The sequence below is a fragment of the Anabrus simplex genome, chromosome 3 (genome assembly GCF_040414725.1).
Source record: "Anabrus simplex isolate iqAnaSimp1 chromosome 3, ASM4041472v1, whole genome shotgun sequence".
NCBI classification, from domain to species: Eukaryota; Metazoa; Arthropoda; class Insecta; order Orthoptera; family Tettigoniidae; genus Anabrus; species Anabrus simplex.
In genome coordinates, this window is record NC_090267.1 from 473,063,221 (window position 1) to 473,082,267 (window position 19,047).

Below are 19,047 nucleotides of genomic sequence, written 5' to 3' on the forward strand. Positions count from 1 at the left end.
CTATTAGTTAAACTGATTTCTTTGATATTCTCGATAACCTTATCTCCTTGTAATCTCGCTATCTGTATATTACCTTGTACCATCCACGGGGTTCTCTATTTGCCTAGCGTTTTGTTTTTGTCTTGTATTATCCTTCCACTGCGAACCCACTGCGCTACTGATATTCTCCGTGAACTCATTCGCGATTTCTCTTCATTAAACTCTATTACTTTACAGGGTATATTCTCATTTTGAGGTGTCATCGGAATAAGATCAATTGGCCTCAAGTTCGAATAATACTTATTTACTTTGTTTTTCGAATTATTTTTCTATAGATTGCGTGTTAATAACCAATCCCATTTTCCGTGTCATGTTCGTCTGGCGGCTTTGACATCCTGCCAGTATCTCTTAGCCCATCCAGCAGCGCTTTCTTCCGCTTCTCTGATAAAGGGCCGGTCGGTCCTCTGGGTTCCGGCTGCACCATAAAGCCCTGATAACTCTTCACCATCCTTCTGAAACAAACCCTGTCATTGATTTTATCCCCCTTAATTCCCACCTCTCTCAGATCTCTCTCACACTCTTGGAACTATCTCAACTTAAATGCCTTTGGTTTTAGAAAATTCCAAATTTTATTTGCGAGCGCGTTATTCATACTGAAGATGTGCACTTAGAAACGAAACCTTCTCTTTCTATTTGTTGTTATTATCGTTCCACCTTGCTGTTTACTTCTTTATTGGATTTCAGTGGAACCTCCCCGTCAACCTATTTGTTGCCTAAGATATTCTGTAGTAGCCTATGTTCTCTTCTAAGCTGACTGACTTGTCCTTTTCGATTCACGCACAGGGTCTCCGCAGAATGTAAGCCTTCTCGTCTAACAACAGTGTTGTTATGTCTTAATTTGACTCCGAATCTCAGCTTCTAATTATAGATATTTTTATTGGAACGCTCGCTATCATTTCCGGACGCGCATATTGGTCGCTTCTTATTCCAGCCCGTACTTCACCCAGGTACATAAACTTCCTGACCCCTCCAATATTTCCATGGTCTGTTAACATCCATTCTGGACCATCACAGGTGTTCGTCATATATTTCTTCTTCTCTGCTATTTCCTTGAGAAGGTTTATCTTCCTGATTGCTGAACTGATATTGTTGGCAAATATGACTAAGTAATCCGCTACAACCAGACAGCCATACCTACACTTTAGGTTTTCTATGAATTATTTCTGAAGTTGTTCTTATCGGTTTTTAAATGTTTTTGTAGTTTTTAACTTCAAAACTTTTTAATATCTGTTTAAATTTGCAGATCGAACTACACATTCGTTTTCAATCTTTTGAGTTCTTTAAAAACTGTTTCATTTTTATTCAATATTCACTGTATTGTGTCTACTTTGTCTTCGGACACCCTCTATGTGGAGGAAGAATTTATAATAAAAAGAGGCGAATAGTGCCAGAATTTTATACCGAGGAAGGGTCATCATCCCGCTAACTCAGCAGTCGGAAGTCACTGCAGTTACGATGTAAAAGCAAGGACTGTACAAACAAGCACCCTAGAGCGAGCTGCGGGCTCGGTTAACTGAAAAAGCAAGCAGTACTTTAGTGGCCAATGCAGAGGCATAAAATGACGGAATAAGTTGAGAAGTGACAGTGTATCTAATCATGTTTAATATACGGGTAATAAATGAAAATATAGTGTAGTGTAGTTGTTAGAAAACTACCAATCCTATGACAACGCTTCAGTTGATATTGAATATGTTAACGGCATTGCAATTTTAAATAATATTGAAATGGAAGACAAATTTGCAAACAAAAATCAGCTGACTGCATTTTAAAGAAACTTTCTGCGGACAAGATTCCCTCACTTGTTTAACTTTTCAGCTAGAATGCCGAGCACATTCGAGTATCCATACAGTACGTATGCCAACAGTTACTTAGGCTACATGTATGAAGATTTGCAAAGCGCAACATAGAAACCAAATCTCCGACTTAAAATTGAACAATGTTCTTCGCTTATTTGTTAGTCAGATTCTTGACAGTGAAATGATTAAAATTCTCTTAATTAATTTTGAAGTTGTACTAAACAATTTGGCCATTTAATTTGTACAGTATTCAGATCGAGTGTCAAACTGAGTGTCTTAGATGGTTAAGGCACTGAACTTCTGACCCCAACTTGGCAGGTTCGATCCTGAGTCAGTCCGATGGTGTTTTAAGGTGGTCAAATACCTCAGACTCGTGTCGATAGATTTACTGACACGTACCAGAACACCTGCGGGGCTAAATTCCGGCAACATGGGTCTCTGGAAATCGTCAATAGTAGTTAGTGGGCCGTAAAAATTTTATTATTATTATTATTATTATTATTATTATTATTGGTTCTAGTTAGCCTACATGAGAACAATTCTGTAGCCATCTGACTGAGACGGTGGTCCCAGTCTAGGAAGCCAAGAATATCGGGCGAAAGGACTCGTCTATTCAACGCCTCGTAATTTTTTGACATGTCTGAGTATCGGCCAGTGTGTAGGCCAAGACACATCAGGACTGTAGAAAAATGTGGTTAGTTTGTTTGTTTTATCTAGGAAAATGACATAACATAATTTCGTAACTCCTTTGTAGTTCACTCGAAGTAAATCTTTGTAATTGTTTTCCCCCAATACTTGGATTACTTGAGCTCACCCATTTAATTCGCAACATGTCAGATAAAGCTTGTAAGAGGATGGCCATCCTGTCGTAAAACTGGGTACGTCAATATCAGCTATACGTATCGCATCCTTACCACGTCAGGGTGTAGAAATAAAGATCTTGTTTTACAAATTTACTCCACAGAACATTGGAAACAAGAACATCTTATTTCCAAGATTTATGTTACCAAGTTTAAGTAATGGTATACATTTTAAATATCATTTCTCGCCATAAGACCTATCTGTGTCGGCGCGACGTAAAGCCCATAGCAAAAAAACAAAAATAATTTCTTACTCCTTTCCACCACGAATTACACTGCTTATGTATCAGACAAAGACGTTCTTGAAATGCATGCTACTTCAGTCTTGCTAATTCACCTCCGGCTGTACTTTTGAGCTTTCCTTTATCCTTCCTCTTCTCCTTCCATTTCAGTATTAGATAAAAGAAGTATTTTATCTCTCAACATAGAAGCTCCTTTGGAGGCACATCCGATCTTGTGTTTTCAAAGCAACGTAAACTTTTACTACAGGTAATGTGCTAACACGTGAAATATCGTCTCACCTTTAAAGTAGGAAACTGGCGAAAGACTCCAAAGTTCCTATACAGAAAATTCATTAAAGTAATTGAATTATTTTCTTATCGTTGAATCTACAGTTTCTTGTGTTAGCAATAACGGGAGAGGCTATCGTACGTAGTGTATCTTTAAACATGTGCAGAGATCAGAAGAAATCCAAATTTGTAAATTGTACCAAAAATTTGTGATACAGACGGAAGCAAAAGTCTACACACAGAGTGGCCAGAACACAACGTCAACCAGATATGAGGGTTAGAGGGTTGGTCATGCAGATAAACAGTTGAAAAATTAGGTATCTCACGCCGTTAGCCAATCATATCGAATCGCGGGCGACTTCAGATGAGCTTTGGGGGGCGGGATTGCTAAATCAGTACGTGGGTTCGTCGGTCTTGAGAGGTATGCCGGGAAATGAGCTTCACATACTAACATACCGTGAGTTCCACCCAATGCCACCGTAGCGTACTTGCTATGGGCCGAGCCTATCAGCAGGGAGGTTCTTGTTCAAGTCCCTCCCCTGGAGGAGTTTATTTCTTTTATTGGCGATCTCAAGCCTGTTATAAGCCACGTGAAGATTTAGCAACACCGCCTCGCAAAGTCCATTTGAATTCGCCTGCGAAAGGATCTGATAGGCTAATTTTAGGGGCTGATAGTATAACAATGACGCGAGATATCGACGCAATTCTTTCAAGTTACATGTCAGTATGACCAACTCTTCAAGGCTCATATACTCGGTTCATGGGGTTTCCTAGCACCCTACATACTTCAAAATATTATACATGTGTAATAGAAAAAGAAAATCTTACTTATCTGCACTTACTAAATAAGATGAGACATTTGTAGAACCTACAACGGGTCAACGGCATTAGGATGCAGAAGAGAACGGGAAACCACTACATTAAATATTCTGAAGGATATCCCTTTAAGTTCATACAACATGGCTCTGTTTAGCGTAAAATTATTATCCGGAGTTATTCCCCCATTCGGATCTCCGGGAGGGAATGCTTTGAACGCTGCTATGACTAGAAAGCCCGGCAGTTTTGAAAAGATCAATGTGTACGAGAACAAAGTTCGAATTGAAGGACATAGAAAGATGGCAAAACTGTACTTCAGAAGATGCTTTCCATGCTGCAACATCACGTTATGAGCTGGCTATGTGGACCGCCAAACTCCTCTAGGAGAAGGCGCCTCAAGAAGAAGGAAGAACTAAAGGCCATATATCGTTCATTTCTGAAACAAATGTCCAGGAACTTACACTCACTAATTTATCACCCTCATTTAGGTATGAAAGCTTCAAAACGCAGGGCATCGATTCCACTGGTTTTCTTAATGACTTCTGGTCATATTTTGTTCCATTCTGTTGTTATGGCAAGTTCCAAATCGTCCTTCTTCTTGAAGGAATATTTTCTATGGAGATCTTCCCAAAGGTGCTCAATAAGTTTAATATCGGGGATCGGAAGGTGAATTTAATTCGTTGGGAAAATTTTTAAAAGCAGCCATTTTTTCTCAATTGGAACGGTATGTTCAGGGTCATTGACTTGTTGAGTGATCCTGTCATTTGTTAGCCCCAGTTTTTCAACGGATATTTTGCTCTAATGTATACAGATACTACCACATATCAAATTTATTTTCAATAAACACTAAATTGTCTACCCCAGCTCCACGTACTGAACCCCAAAGGAGAACGTTCCCACTGAATGTTCCACTGATTGAAAAAAGTTTACTTTTGGAAGCTTTAAGTTAATGTTATTTGCTTTACGTCTCACTAACTACTTTTACGGTTTTCGGAGACGCCGAGGTGCCAGAATTTAGTCTCGCAGGAGTTGGTAAATCTACAGACACGAAGCTGGCGTATTTGAGAATCTTCAAATACCACCAGACTGAGCCAGGATCGGACCTGCCAAGTTGGGGTCAGAAGGCCAGCGCCTCAACCCTCTGAGCCACTCAGTCCGGCCTTTTCGAAGCTTCCATTGGGTACTTTTCATACTTCCTGCTTCCTATTACATTGAAATAGAGGACAGAACATTTCACTGTTTGGATTATAATTATGGAAAAAGCGCGAGTATTTAAGACATATATTATATATATATAATATATATATTACTTTCCTTTAGGCTCAGCTTCGTTGCCGTTGATCGAAGTCAGGCAACATATCTTTATGGACGGCATTTAAGATCACATTGACTATGCAAACTCTCACCATTTCTGCGACTCCACAACATATACAGGGTGAAGCGAAATTCGCGCACTCTGGCGTCGCAGCGCGACTCCTCACATGCCAGCAATAAAACATGTCTCTCACAAAAATTCGTCCTGCGAGTATATCCGGGAGGAAAAGGACGTTGAAGTGTGGCAATCTGGCAACACTGTAACCACATGCATGGTAACTACCTCTGTCAGCACACGTTAGTCGTGCTGTACAGTTGGTGCAGTAGATAGAGTTTTAGGTTAGCATGCAGGAGGTCGAGGGGTCGATCCTGGTTTGAGGCGTATGATTTTATTTCGTAAATGTAGTCCAGGAGGTGTGGTATCTGGCATCTTAATCGTCAACAGCGATTGCAGCCGGTTCTCCAGAAACCATTTGCATTTATATACTACGATCCTAGAAATGGACGAACATTCGTTTTCATTGGTCAGCTTTTAAAGGCGCCCTTTCCACGCCGTGGGCGTAAATTTATTCGCACCACTTCATCTACTTGTTACGTTACAACGTGTTCAGCGACACTAAATTTTGTAAATGTAGGATACATGTGACCTAAGAAACGGTGTCTTCCTGTATTACAGTATGTAATATCCGATAGAAATTAGCAAATAAAGAAATGTGCCTCAACCCAGGATCGAACCCTAGACCTGTTGCATGCTAACCCAAAACTCTATCCACTGCACCAACTGTACAGCACAACTAATACGTGCTGACGGAAGTAGTTATCCCACATGTGGTTTCAGTGTTGCCAGATTGCCACTCTTCAACTTTCTTTTTCTGCCGGATATACCCGCAGGACGAATTTTTGTGAGAGATATTTTTTTTGCTGGCATGTGAGGAGTCGCGCTGTGACGCCCGAGTGCGCGAATATCGCTTCAAACTGTATAACATAAAATACTGTCGTACAAAACTACTGCATTGAAATGAAATGGCGTATGGCTTTTAGTGCCGGGAGTGTCCAAGGACATGTTCGGCTCGCCATGTGCAGGTCTTTTGAATTGACACCCGTAGGCGACCTGCGCGTCATGATGAGGATGAAATGATGATGATGACGATACACACACCCATTCCCCGTGCCAGAGAAATTAACCAGTTAAGGTTAAAATTCCCGACCCTGCCGGGAATCGAACCCGGGACCCCTGTGACCAAAGGCCAGCACGCTAACCATTTAGCCATGGAGCCGGACTACTGCATTGAAAGTAAGCTCTACAGAATATTGATTAATACTTTTGGTTTTAAAATATTACAAGTGCTTTGCAGCCATGTAAGTGCGTGGGATTACGCACAGTGCACCATTAAACTCTTGAATTTTCACATCATTCAATTGTAAACACATACCACTGACGATTTGAAGTTCTGTATACCCCTTGAACATCGCTCCCCCTGTTGGCTATGAGATGAAATGAAATGCCGTATGGCTTTTAGTGCCGGGATATCCCAGGACGGGTTCGGCTCGCCAAGTGCAGGTCTTTCTATTTGACTCCCGTAGGCGACCTGCGCGTCGTGATGAGATTAAAATGATGATGAAGACAACACATACACCCAGCCCCCGTGCCATTGGAATTAACCAATTAAGGTTAAAATCCCAGATCCGGCCGTGAATCGAATCCGGGACCCTCTGAAGCGAAGGTCAGTACGCTGACCGTTCAGCCAACGAGTCGGACGGCTATGAGATCGTGCTACATAATGTAACCTGCACATTAAACCGTCTTTCCACCCCAGCGTTCAATTTGCATTCCGTACTGCCTCTGCTGCATGCGGTCTGGCTTGTTCATAGAGAAACAAGATATTGTTTTAGCCTTTTACTCAAGTAGTGTCCGTATTATATCGATGTCCAAGCCCTGAGTAACTACTACATGGGACACATAGGTCTTCCTGACTATTGCATGTTACTGCTTGCTTTACGTCTGTGCTGAAATGCTGCTGCCCATCTCGCAAGAGTTCGATGCGGAAGGGAATGATTCCCCACAGTTACCACAAAATTCTATGATATTCTTTGGCAATGCAACCTCGGTGAACGGCAAGTTTTTTTGGTAGCCATGTTGCTCTAGCCCAGTTACATCCATTCTGTACGGAGCCTGGCTCACTACTGCAGTCCCATCACCCTGTGCGTGCTATACGTATGCACAAAAATGGTATCCTGATATAAACAAAGCTTGACTTCCTCCCTATTTCACCTCCTCACTTAACGTATAGCTGCAGGTAGACAGCCTGCTACACGACTGTTGTAATTGAAATGGGCACAGTGATGGATGTATAGCAATATACACACTGTGCCTTGAGCACTACCCGTTCACTCTCTTCCTTTTCGGCACTGGAGCGTCTTCAACACTACGCCATCACTCCGTCCTCTGCTTTACAGTACTGCAGTGGGGCAGTGTTCATTGCTTATATCGGGACACCATTTCTGTGCATGTGTGTACCTGTCCTACGCAGCGCCACCTCGTGCTGTGTATACAGCTTTCTGGACATAGGACCATTGGATAGTATTATCGCGCAGATCTGAAGGAAAAATAGTTGCCATAACATATTTCCCACCCTTCGCTTATTTATTTTTATTTTTATTATTTTTTATTACTTTTATTATTATTATTATTATTATTATTATTATTATTATTATTGTCTTTTTTGTTCAAGCTATCTTTTCGGCCTCATTAAGCAACGGTTAACACTATTTTCTAGATTTCTAGTATTCCTCAATCCTGGTAAAGGATACAGTTCTTTGCACTTTGGATCACCTCAGTTTCAATTACCGAGAAGACCCGGAGGGGTAGGGTTCGTTCCTAAACAATTCAAGGACTTCACTTCAGGATTTACGGCTGAAACGGAGCTCAATAAACCTCGTTAGGCCAACTACAGTGCTGTTGATATGAGAAGTAGCGAAGCCGATCGTGAAAGCCAAGCAATATGGCTGACGATACCATCACGCAAACCATGTGACGTCCCAGTTCCTTCAGGATAGTCCGGCTCTATGGATACATGATTATCGTCCTGGCCTTTGGCAGGGTCGGGAATTTTAACCTTAATTGGTTAATTCGCTGGCACGGGGGCTGGGCGTATGTGTCGACATCATCATCATTTCATCCTCAACACGACGGGCAGGTCGCCTACTGGCATTGAATCAAAAGACCTGAATCTGGCAAGCCGAACTGGTCCTCGGACACTTCCGGCACTAAAAGCCATACGCCATTTAATTTCATTTTCCTTCAGGATAGGCAGCAGTCGTAGGCTGTAATGGAGAGTTGCACCATTAGTTTAATCGCTGAAATTGTTATTATAATTTATTTCCTTCTTTATTTCTTTTTTATTTCTTTATCTCTTCTTATCCTCCTCCTTCTTCTTCTTAATCTGTTTACCCTCCAGTGTCAGTTTTTCCCTATGACTCAGCGAGGAAACCCTCCTCTACCACCTCGATGGCAGTACCCTGGAGCTTCAGACTCTAGGTCGGGGGATACAACTGGGGAGGATGACCATTACCTCGCCCAGGCGGCCTCACCTGGTATGCTGAATAGGGGCCTTGCGGGGGGATGGGAAGATTGGAAGGGATAGACAAGGAAGAGGGAAGGAAGCGGCCGTGGCCTTAAGTTAGGTACCATCCCGGCATTTACCTGGAGAAGGGGTAAACCGCGGAAAATCACTTCCAGGATGGCTGAGGTGGGAATCGAGCCCACCTCTACTCAGTTGACCTCCCCAGGCTGAGTTGACCCCGTTCCAGCCCTCGTACCACATTTCAAATTTCGTGGCAGAGCCGGGAATCGAACCCGCGCCTCCGGGGGTGGCAGTTAATCACGCTAAGCACTACACCACAGAGGCGGACTATTTATTTATTTATTTATTTTATTTATTTATTTATTTCCCGTATTGCGCCTCGTGGGAGTGCGTGTGTGGGCGAGAGAGATCGCGCACACGCGTGATGAAACGAAGAAAACACCTTAACAAGGCGAGTAAAAGGAAAGGTGAAACACAGTGCGCGCGCGTGTGAAATATATAAAAGAAGATTTTGTAGTAGAAACCGCAACAATTCTGAAGTAAATGTCGGCTAAAGGAGCAATTTCCCATCGTGAAGCCGCACGCGAACACAGCACAACACATTACACAGAGCCCTTCATAACTGGGCGACATGTGAACCAGGCCAGTAAACAAAGTGTCTCAACATCCGAAAGCAACCACGTACTATTGTCGTACTGGGTGTGCAAGAATTTCTGTATCTGAACTTATATAACTGAATGAGTAATGGTAAATTGGTATTATTATTGAATGTGCAGTAAATTATTCTTACACCTAGAGGTTGCCTGAAGACAAATAATAGACAATACAGTGAATCATCACAGTCTAAAGGCAATGCCTCGTCTATGCACACATTTTCTGTCCTCAGCTCCAGTTTTCATTTCATAACAAGTCCCATAATGAGGACTCTGTGCTAAGTCTCGAAGGAAATTTTTTCTCGGCCTTACTTCCACGGAATTTTCCCTTTCAGCAGATTAGCAAAAATGTATTGTGTCGCAAGATGTAAATATTGATAAAAAGGCATTTGTTCTTCTCAGTTTTATTGTTGTGCTGATAGACTATCCCAGCACATTGGGCAATTCATTTCTTACTTTTACTCGCAATATTACTCCTGAACACTTAAATTATGTCTTATTTCTCACGTTACTACATCGAGTTATTACCCACATTCTAAGTGTACCATGTCTGGCTCCGTGGCTAAATGGTTAGCGTACTGGCTTTTGGTCACAGTAGTCCCAGGTGCGATTCCCGACAGGGACAGGAATGTTAACCATAAAATGTTAATTTCTCCGGCACGGGGGCTGGGTGTATGTAGTCTTCATCATCATTTCATCCTAATCACGAAGAGCAGGTCACCTACGGGTGTCAACTCAAAAGACCTGAACTTGTCCTCGGACACTCCCGGCACAAACAACCATACGCCACTTCATTTTTTAAGTAAGCACGTTCTAATGAATAAAATATTTTATCCATATAATATTTGTCTTATTCGTAATAAGCAAGTTTGTGAAACCATCACAACCCTGCGGCCGTTACAATATTGACAACCTACCGCCATGTTATTTACTACATGCATAATATTGTTGATACAAGCAGCTCGATCTTTAGGTTGTTCCAAAAACTACTCCTAAACCTTTTGGGGTACAAGTACTTTTCACAAGCAATGTATTTTACATAGACCCTTTTGAACTGAAAACCTTGACATTTTTAATTTCGGCACTTAAAATAAATAAATAAATAAATAAATAAATAAATAAATAAATAAATAAATAAATAAATAAATAAATAAAATTAAGAGTTCGGCCTCAGATAATGTCAAGAGAGGATGATTACCTCGTTTTACTTCCTCTTAAAACAAAAATCACCACCACCACCACCACCACCACCACCACCACAGATATTGTCATACTGAATTGAGGCGTAGTGAGTAAGAAAAAAATCGGTCGGTAGATGCAGAGTGGGTTGTTGTCCAATATGCGCTGTACTCTGACCGGCCAACCGAGCAGAAGAAAGTTGGCCACGGCTCTACCGTGGCTCTACGCCTCTGCATTCGGGAGACGGGCCTGGGGCACAGTGCCGGACTTCACGCCTGGTCCGACCCGTTGGCTGTCCTGAGAATGGTTTTCCATTCTCCTGCACTAAGGCGAATGCCGGGATAGTTCGTAGTACAGGCCACGGCCGCCTACTCCCTCACCTTCTCCGAACATCTCCTTCACCGTAACAAATCTCCCGGCCTGAGAGATGGCGTCACCGTCTAAGAGGCCCGCCTCCCCCTTCAGGGGACGAATGGAAACATTTAGAAGTAGCAGTAGTAGTAGTAGTAGTAGTAGTAGTAGTAGTAGTAGGAAAAATCGAAATTCAGTTCTTCAGCGGAGAACGTAGTAAACATTCATGCCAATGGCATGGAAAAGGTAGTAAGCCAAAGGCAACTGCTTTCAAACCTTGTTTATAACTATTGTAGTTAGTCTTAGTGATCTTTTGGTTACCAGAATGCCTCCGAAACCTACTCCATTCAAAAGGGTAACTCGTTATTGCCAGCATCTCGACAAGGTGTTCATACCAGTTCTTTGTTTTTATAAACAGTTACCACGTTTAACCAACAATGGTTCCAGAATAAGTCGCGGAAATGATCTGAGAGGCTAAATATTTTCGACAATTTCATATAATCATGGGGATTTTCGTGGCTTCGCCATTGAAGGCAAGGTAAAGGTAAGTTAAGAGGGTATTCTGCCCGAAGGCAGGTCCGAACCTCCGCAGAGGTGTGCCTGAGCCGGAGTTGACGTACATTAGGCTGGCCAGTTCCTTTCCGTTCCTCCATTCCCTTACCCCCAACCAACAGCGCGTGGCAACCCATCCAAATGTTGACCACGCCCAATGTTGCGTAACTTCCGAGATCTCACGGGATCCGGTGTTTCATGACGGCTACGGCCTACGGAAGGCAAGAGATATTTAAATACTCAATGCCTTAATATTAGCACTGTGGGGTGGATAAGGAATTCAAGAGCCCAATTTTACTCATTTAAGACAAGGCAATCATTCAAGGAGTTCGAACCCTGGAAGGAGCGCATCATCCACAAAAGAGGACGGTCTTACCTCGCGATCAACAACATACAGATCTTACATCCACTTTGAAGGAGACTGACCATCAGCGAACTGAAGAAAGATCTTACTGGGTATTCAGAATTCCTTGGATGAAGAATATCGTGCGTTTTATGGTGAAAATTGCGCTTGAAACGTACACGTTAGCCGACAAACTGATTACACATTTATTATTCACTACGTGTTTTATCGCGCAATTCCTTCCTGAAACATAATTACCACCGTAAGTGTGTGAGTTTAATTGATAATTGGATTACTCCTTTATTATACAGGATTTGTTTTCAGTAACATCTGCTTCAGAATGTTCAAAAGCTATTTTTTCTTCTGATGTAAAATGCGCGTTTTTATGACTTACTACCTCTCCCATGGAAATTCCTCAACTAATGCTATCTAGGCTTCCTTAACTTCGAAGCCGAGAAGAACGCTGCAAATAGGCCAACGCATGATGGGATGTAAAATCTCAACATCACGCTGAAGGACAGAATAAGGAACGAGTAGATAAGCACAAGAACCCGTATGAGAGACGTACTCGATACAGCGAACAGACTTAAGTTGAAATGGGAAGGCCACATAGCAAGGATGAAGCACAAGCGGTGGACTCAACAAACTAACTTTGCGGAACTCCAGAATCGGCAGGGGAAAGTAGGATGACAGAGGAACAAATGGGTTGACTTTCAAGAAAATGGCTGGATCACAGTGGACAACAAGAACAAGAGACAGAAGAGTGAAATACCCTAAGAACACTTTTTTGCAATTTAGAATTGGGTAAGTGGTTAGATATAAGAACAAGAGTACAAAACAGAGGGGATGAATAGGTTAGAAATATATGTTCATGTAGTTGTAAGTGCAGCTTCGAAAACAGGGATTACTGACAGGCAAGAAGAGGGTACCATACTCCTTAGGACTGTTCACCTAGCGGGTACAATCGAGCGAAGTCCCTGCCAAGGCAGGGGGCCATTGCCCTTAAGGGATTTTGAAGGCCATGTATATATTTAGGCTTGTTTCATATCAGTTTCTACTCTTCAGTCGGTTTCCAACAGCTCGTAGAGAAATGGAATACAATTGGGCATTCACGACTGAGTTCTAATCTTGTTGGTTGAACATCAGATGTCACCAGAGATCATTTAGCTGTCGAAATCGTCCGAAAGCAATATTATTTCCGCCCTTCAAAAGTCCGACTATCTCTTCCGAAACTGAACCCGCGATCTTGACATAACTAATAATATAACCTTATTATTGAAATTAATTCTTACACTTGAACCCTCTTGGAGTTGATAAAACCAATGGTGACCCTTAGCCTTCCAAGGCCATTGCAGTGACTACAGGTGTAATATTACGAGTGTGATTATGATAGCAATATATTTACCTATACTACTACTACTACTACTACTACTACTACTACTAATAATAATAATAATAATAATAATAATAATGGTTTTACGTACAAATAACTGAATTTACCATTTTTTGAGAAGCAAAGATGCCGTGATTCTTTCTCGCAGAAGTTCTGTCATGTACCAGGAAATCTACCGACATGAGGCTGGTGGATTTGAACAGCTTCAAATACTACCGGGCTGAGCCAGGATCGAACATGCCAACTCAGACTCAGAAGGTCAGCGCTCTCCCGTACATGTAATATAATAGCTTTTTATTACTCATAAAATTACTTTCATAGCTCCATAGGCTCTCAAATTTGGAGCGCAGAGTAATAACTACGGTGCCCTTAGCTGTGCAAGCCTCTTATTTCACTTGTCTGTACCAGGTGTTCTGTTTTTCATATCTGGTGTCCGTTGGCCAAACCTTATTCTCTTAGATTTCCAGTAATATCACATTTACTTTACTTAGTGAGTTAGCTACGCGGTACGGGTCGTATAGGTCGGCAGCTGCAAGCGAAAGGAGGAAAAACACAAACAAACGAAATAAATAAGATTTCTCACAACCTTTGCTTAAGGATGAGGAGTATGAGCGAATAAATGGTCAATTATTGTGAACCAGAGTGAGTTTATCGCAATTACTGTCATCCTCTCAGCAGTACTGCACCATGTGAATGCGTTACATGTCCTCATTTGTCAAGGGTAGATAGCTTTGCCTGTTCTAAAGATATCGTGTGAACTGGCCATGTCAGGAGCGGACAATCAAGTCGTACATCTGCAGTCAACTCTCCCTCTCTCTCTCTATTCCCTCTTAAAGTAGAGACAGTACATTTTCAGGGCCTTTAAATCTGCAGTCGAGAGAAGAAACCGTACAGATATCGAGGTGTAAATTTACGTAACCAAATTATAAATTCCCACTCTTTAAGCATTTACCAGTTGGACTAACGCAGACGATTTCAAGGGAACCGTATGAGTTTGACTGGACAGAGTTCAATGAAACTTGGGTGAATAACCAATTTCTATATCCTAAATTTAGTTGCAAGGACGATTTTTCCGTAGATTCAACTGCAATGTTGTAATTAATTGCTGAAAAACAGCGAACTCGGAGAAGTTAGCAGATGACGTAGATTGACATTGCGTGTACATTGCAGAAATGTTAGGATACCTCTACTTTAGCGTAACATAATTAATTTTGAAAATTCAATTTTGATTAAACAAGTAGAATTTAACGTAGCCTCTCTGTCCCCACGTCTTCGTTACGTGACAAATGCCCAGCGTGATGAACACATAACACACTGTTACATAAAGCTTTAATGGTTGAAACTTCATGAACGTCAACAAATCCCACACAATTTACAAACTGAATTCTCCATTCTACCTTTATAATGCATGTAAACCTATGGAGTCGGTACATAACACATATAGTAAGTTTACAAAGAAAACTAATCTTCCAATTCCCTTCCAATACACCAATAAATTTAACAAATCCTTTGCTTGCACTGCACCACGTACCTTTAAGGTCTTTAATCTTTACCGTTTCACAAATAACGCTAACAGAACTCACAAAAGCAATCCTTAATATCTATCTTCCCGGAGGAGAGCGCAAGAGGCTGAGATCAGGCATTCTTGTGTCTAACAATCAGAAACATGTATATTTCTAAGAGAATTGTTTTACTCACTGCTTTTGTCTTAGATTCTTGTACTCTACAATAATAAATAGGTTTAATGTTTTACTTTCCTACTTATTGTGCAAGTACTAATTCTATTGGACTTGGCAATTGCATATTAATTTATTAAGTTGAATGCTTAATTTAATATTATAAGACTTCAACCCTCCATATGTCCCACTTGTTGGCTGAACGGTCAGCGTACTGGCCTTCGATTCAGAGGGCCCCGGTTCGATTTCCGGCCGGGTCGGGATTTTAACCTCCATTCGTTAATTCCAGTGTCCCGGGGCGGGGTGTTTGTGCTGTCCCCAACATCCCTGCAACTCACACACCACACATAACACTATCCTCCACCACAATGACACCCATTTACCTACACATGGAAGATGCCGCCCACCCTCATTAGAGGGTCTGCCTTTTAAGGGCCGCACACTTGGCTAGAAATAGCCACACGAAATTAATTTAACCCTATATATTATTACATGAAGACGCTACATGAAGGGAATTTTCACCCTCAGTGGAATGTAAATCATCAATAAATTCAGTTCAATTCAATTCATTTCTTCCCCTCTCTAGTCGTTGCACTCAAACGTGAACAGTATTATTACCCAAGGAATTTGTTGCTTTTCTCATAAGTTCGTGCCATTCTGTGCGATATTTTGTCTTTCAGATAGTATTTTACCACGGCGAGTTTGTGAACTTTTCAATTTGATCAACCCATATTTATGACACTGTATGAACCTACTTTGCTAACTAAGAAACCAATCCAAACCCCATGGCGCAATTGCCTCGAAGGGCCATGGCGTACAAGTGACCGATGCTCATTCCGAAGGCCGGCAGATTTTGAGGTGTCGCGTGGTCAGCACGACGGATCATATCGGTTGTCATTATTGGCTTTCTAGACCGGGGCCGCCATCTCGCCGTCAGATAGCTCCTCAAATGTAAACACTTAGGGTGAGTGGAACTGGAACCAACCCCTTGATCCAGGTAAATATTCCTGACATGGCCGAGAATCGTACCCGAGGCCTACGGGTAAAATGCAACCACGCTACCCCTGCACCACGGGGCCGAATTTAGTTTACTAAACACGCACTGTATGATAATATATCACAATATCAATGTTTTAATATTTCTGTAGGCCTAACATTTATAATGGAAGCTGAAATGCATACGTAATAATGAATCATGATCACCTATTGTATGCAAGGTAGTCAGAAACAATGTGACCTGGGTGCATGAGGATTAAGAGGGTTGTTAACACTATTACATTCACTGGCGGAAAAATAAATCCCAACACAAAGACGGGATTTGTTTAGATCAGGCAAATCAACAACGGTTAATGCTGGTAGTGGATGACGCTTGATTTATCAACCCAGAATTTCCCATACGTGATTAATGGACGAAAAGTCGGGTAATCTCGCAGGTCAAGGCAACTGTTGACACTTCGTAGAGCACGCTGGGTAAGAGCGGTGGTACGAGGACGACCGTTATGCTGTTGTAAAACATCCCCTTGAATAATGCGAATTAATGGCAGCACAACCAGCTCAGTCCCCTATCTGATGAACAAAACCGCTGTCAGGGTTCTTGGAATAACGACGAGTGTGTTCCTGCTGCCATAAGAAATCACTCCCCAGACCATAATTCCTAGTGTAGGTCCAGTGTGTCGACGCTGCAGACAGCTTGGTTCCAAGCACTCACCTGGCATTCTTCTTGCCAAACTACGGTCATTAGTGTCATCAAGATAGAAACGGTTCCAAGCACTCACCTGGCCTCCTCTACCCTCCAGGTAGCGCTAACTTGATACCACTAAAGTCGCAGATGGCAGTGATTCGGAGTTAGTAGCATAAACTCTACAGGACTTCTGACTCGAATCTGTGACTCAAGTAATCGATTTGTTACAGTTTACTGTATCACTCTTGTGCCAACTGAAGTGCTGATGCCTGCTGCAGATGCAGTACGATCCACCAGAGCCATGTGATGCATACGGTAGTCTTCAGTCACCGCAATGGCCCGCGTGCGTCTGAACCCTGGTCATCTCGAGACAGTTCCTTCTCGTGGCCATTGTTGACCGTAACAATGCTCTATGGATTCATTCCTGCCAGGTCTTTCTTCAATATTCCGGAAAGAACATCCACCTTCTCGTAGCTATATTAAACGGCCTCGTTCAAACTCAGTAATCTTCTGACAATGCCTTATGTTTGGCTAACTCCGATCTCACAATGTCAACACCGGACGATGAATAACGCTTAAGAAGTGTACATTGTGTATTTAACGGAAACTTGCTTCACAAGGTCATAGTGGCACTTCGTCGTCTAGCGCGAATTTGATTAGGCATCATCTTTGAGATGTGCAAACACGTCTCCCGATTATAATTTTTATCTAGTACATTCCTTGTTGGTGTTGGGATTTCCGTTTCTGGAAGCGTAATGTGAAGAAAACAATTCGGTATCTCAAGCCATTTTCATTGCTGAAGTTAGCCAAGTAGATCACTTCACTGGTGAATTCAAATGGGCTTTGCGAGGCGGTGTTGCTAAACTTGGGCGTGTCTTAAGACCAGCTTGCGAGCGCTAATCGGAGGAAATTAACTTCGCCAGGGGACGGATTTGAATACGGACCTCCGAGCTGACAGGATCGCGCTACGGTGACCAGCGGATGAAACCTTAGGTGTTTTTTAGTTTGATGCTGATTTCCCGGCGTGACTCTCAAGGTGATCTTAAGCCACGTGCAGGTTCAGCAACATCGCCTCGAAGAACTGGGATGAAGTTTGCATATCATTCACTCGTGTATCATATAAGAGCTGCTGGATATGTCCCCAGAGGAAGGAATCGAGGCATAAAAGATCAGCCATTCTCGGTGGCCCGATTTTCACTCCGACATAACCATTGCTCTCGTACCATACCTCACAGCATTCGTGTTCTCTCTAAAATAGTTTCTGTGTGAATGTCAACATTTCTCTAGCCAATATCAGTCGTAAATAAGAGCTTCAAAGGAATAACATCCTACACGTCCCCTCACGTCCGGACATCGTCTTAGCGTGCAAGCCGATCTCCACTTGCTTCTACCGGCTGCTTCGTTTAGAACAAGAATAGAGTGCATGCCTTCATGAAGACGATGCAGCCAGCGTTTCTTGGACCGACCAAGTGTGGTCGATATCCAGAAAATGTGCTGCGAATTTCCGTCTGTACAATAGATATACCTTTTCTACGAATAAAAGTGGCTATACCTCTGAGGTATGGCCTCATGCCTCCTGTCTACAATCGGGGAACTCCCATGATTATCACAATGTTTATGTTGGTGACATGATATAGCCGGGTAAGGCTAAGTGACAAGCGAATCATGCGGATCTTCATGACATGAAGTCCTTTTTCGTTCTTGACTGTTGATAGCCAGAATTCACAGCCATCCAGAGCGACTGAGCGGACAACAGTCCCGTAAACCTTGGAGTTCATGTGGAGTGGTATCCGACGATCTCAGACGTCTGCAAGATTGTCACACTCAGCGTTGACCAAAGACCTAAGTTTATGGAACAGTTCTGCTTTACTGAGTTCTTAGCCATCTAACTGAATGTTACCATCAGACTGCGGACCATCCTCCATGTCCTCTTGGACAATGGCGGAGTTCTCTCACGTCCGGACATACGGTGTAAAATGCAATGGTCGTGATGGTCTGTAACTTCTGCGCTAGTTTTTGCAGTTAATATTACAACATATATACGTTCTGAGTCTTAGTACGCTTGTTTACTGAGAACTAATTTACAAAATCTTCGCAGATCGTGGTGTGATATTAATTTACCCGTCTTAACGCGTGAAGTGATTAGCTGATTATATGAGGCCATAAAGCACAAAGTGACTTTGATTCAAGGTAACTGTGCGCATATTAATATTCTGGGGTGGGAGATACCAGGGCCCGCCCACCGGAATGTGAGTCTCGCGGCTCTGGAATGCTCAACTTTGTGCGGTACAACCTGCTAGA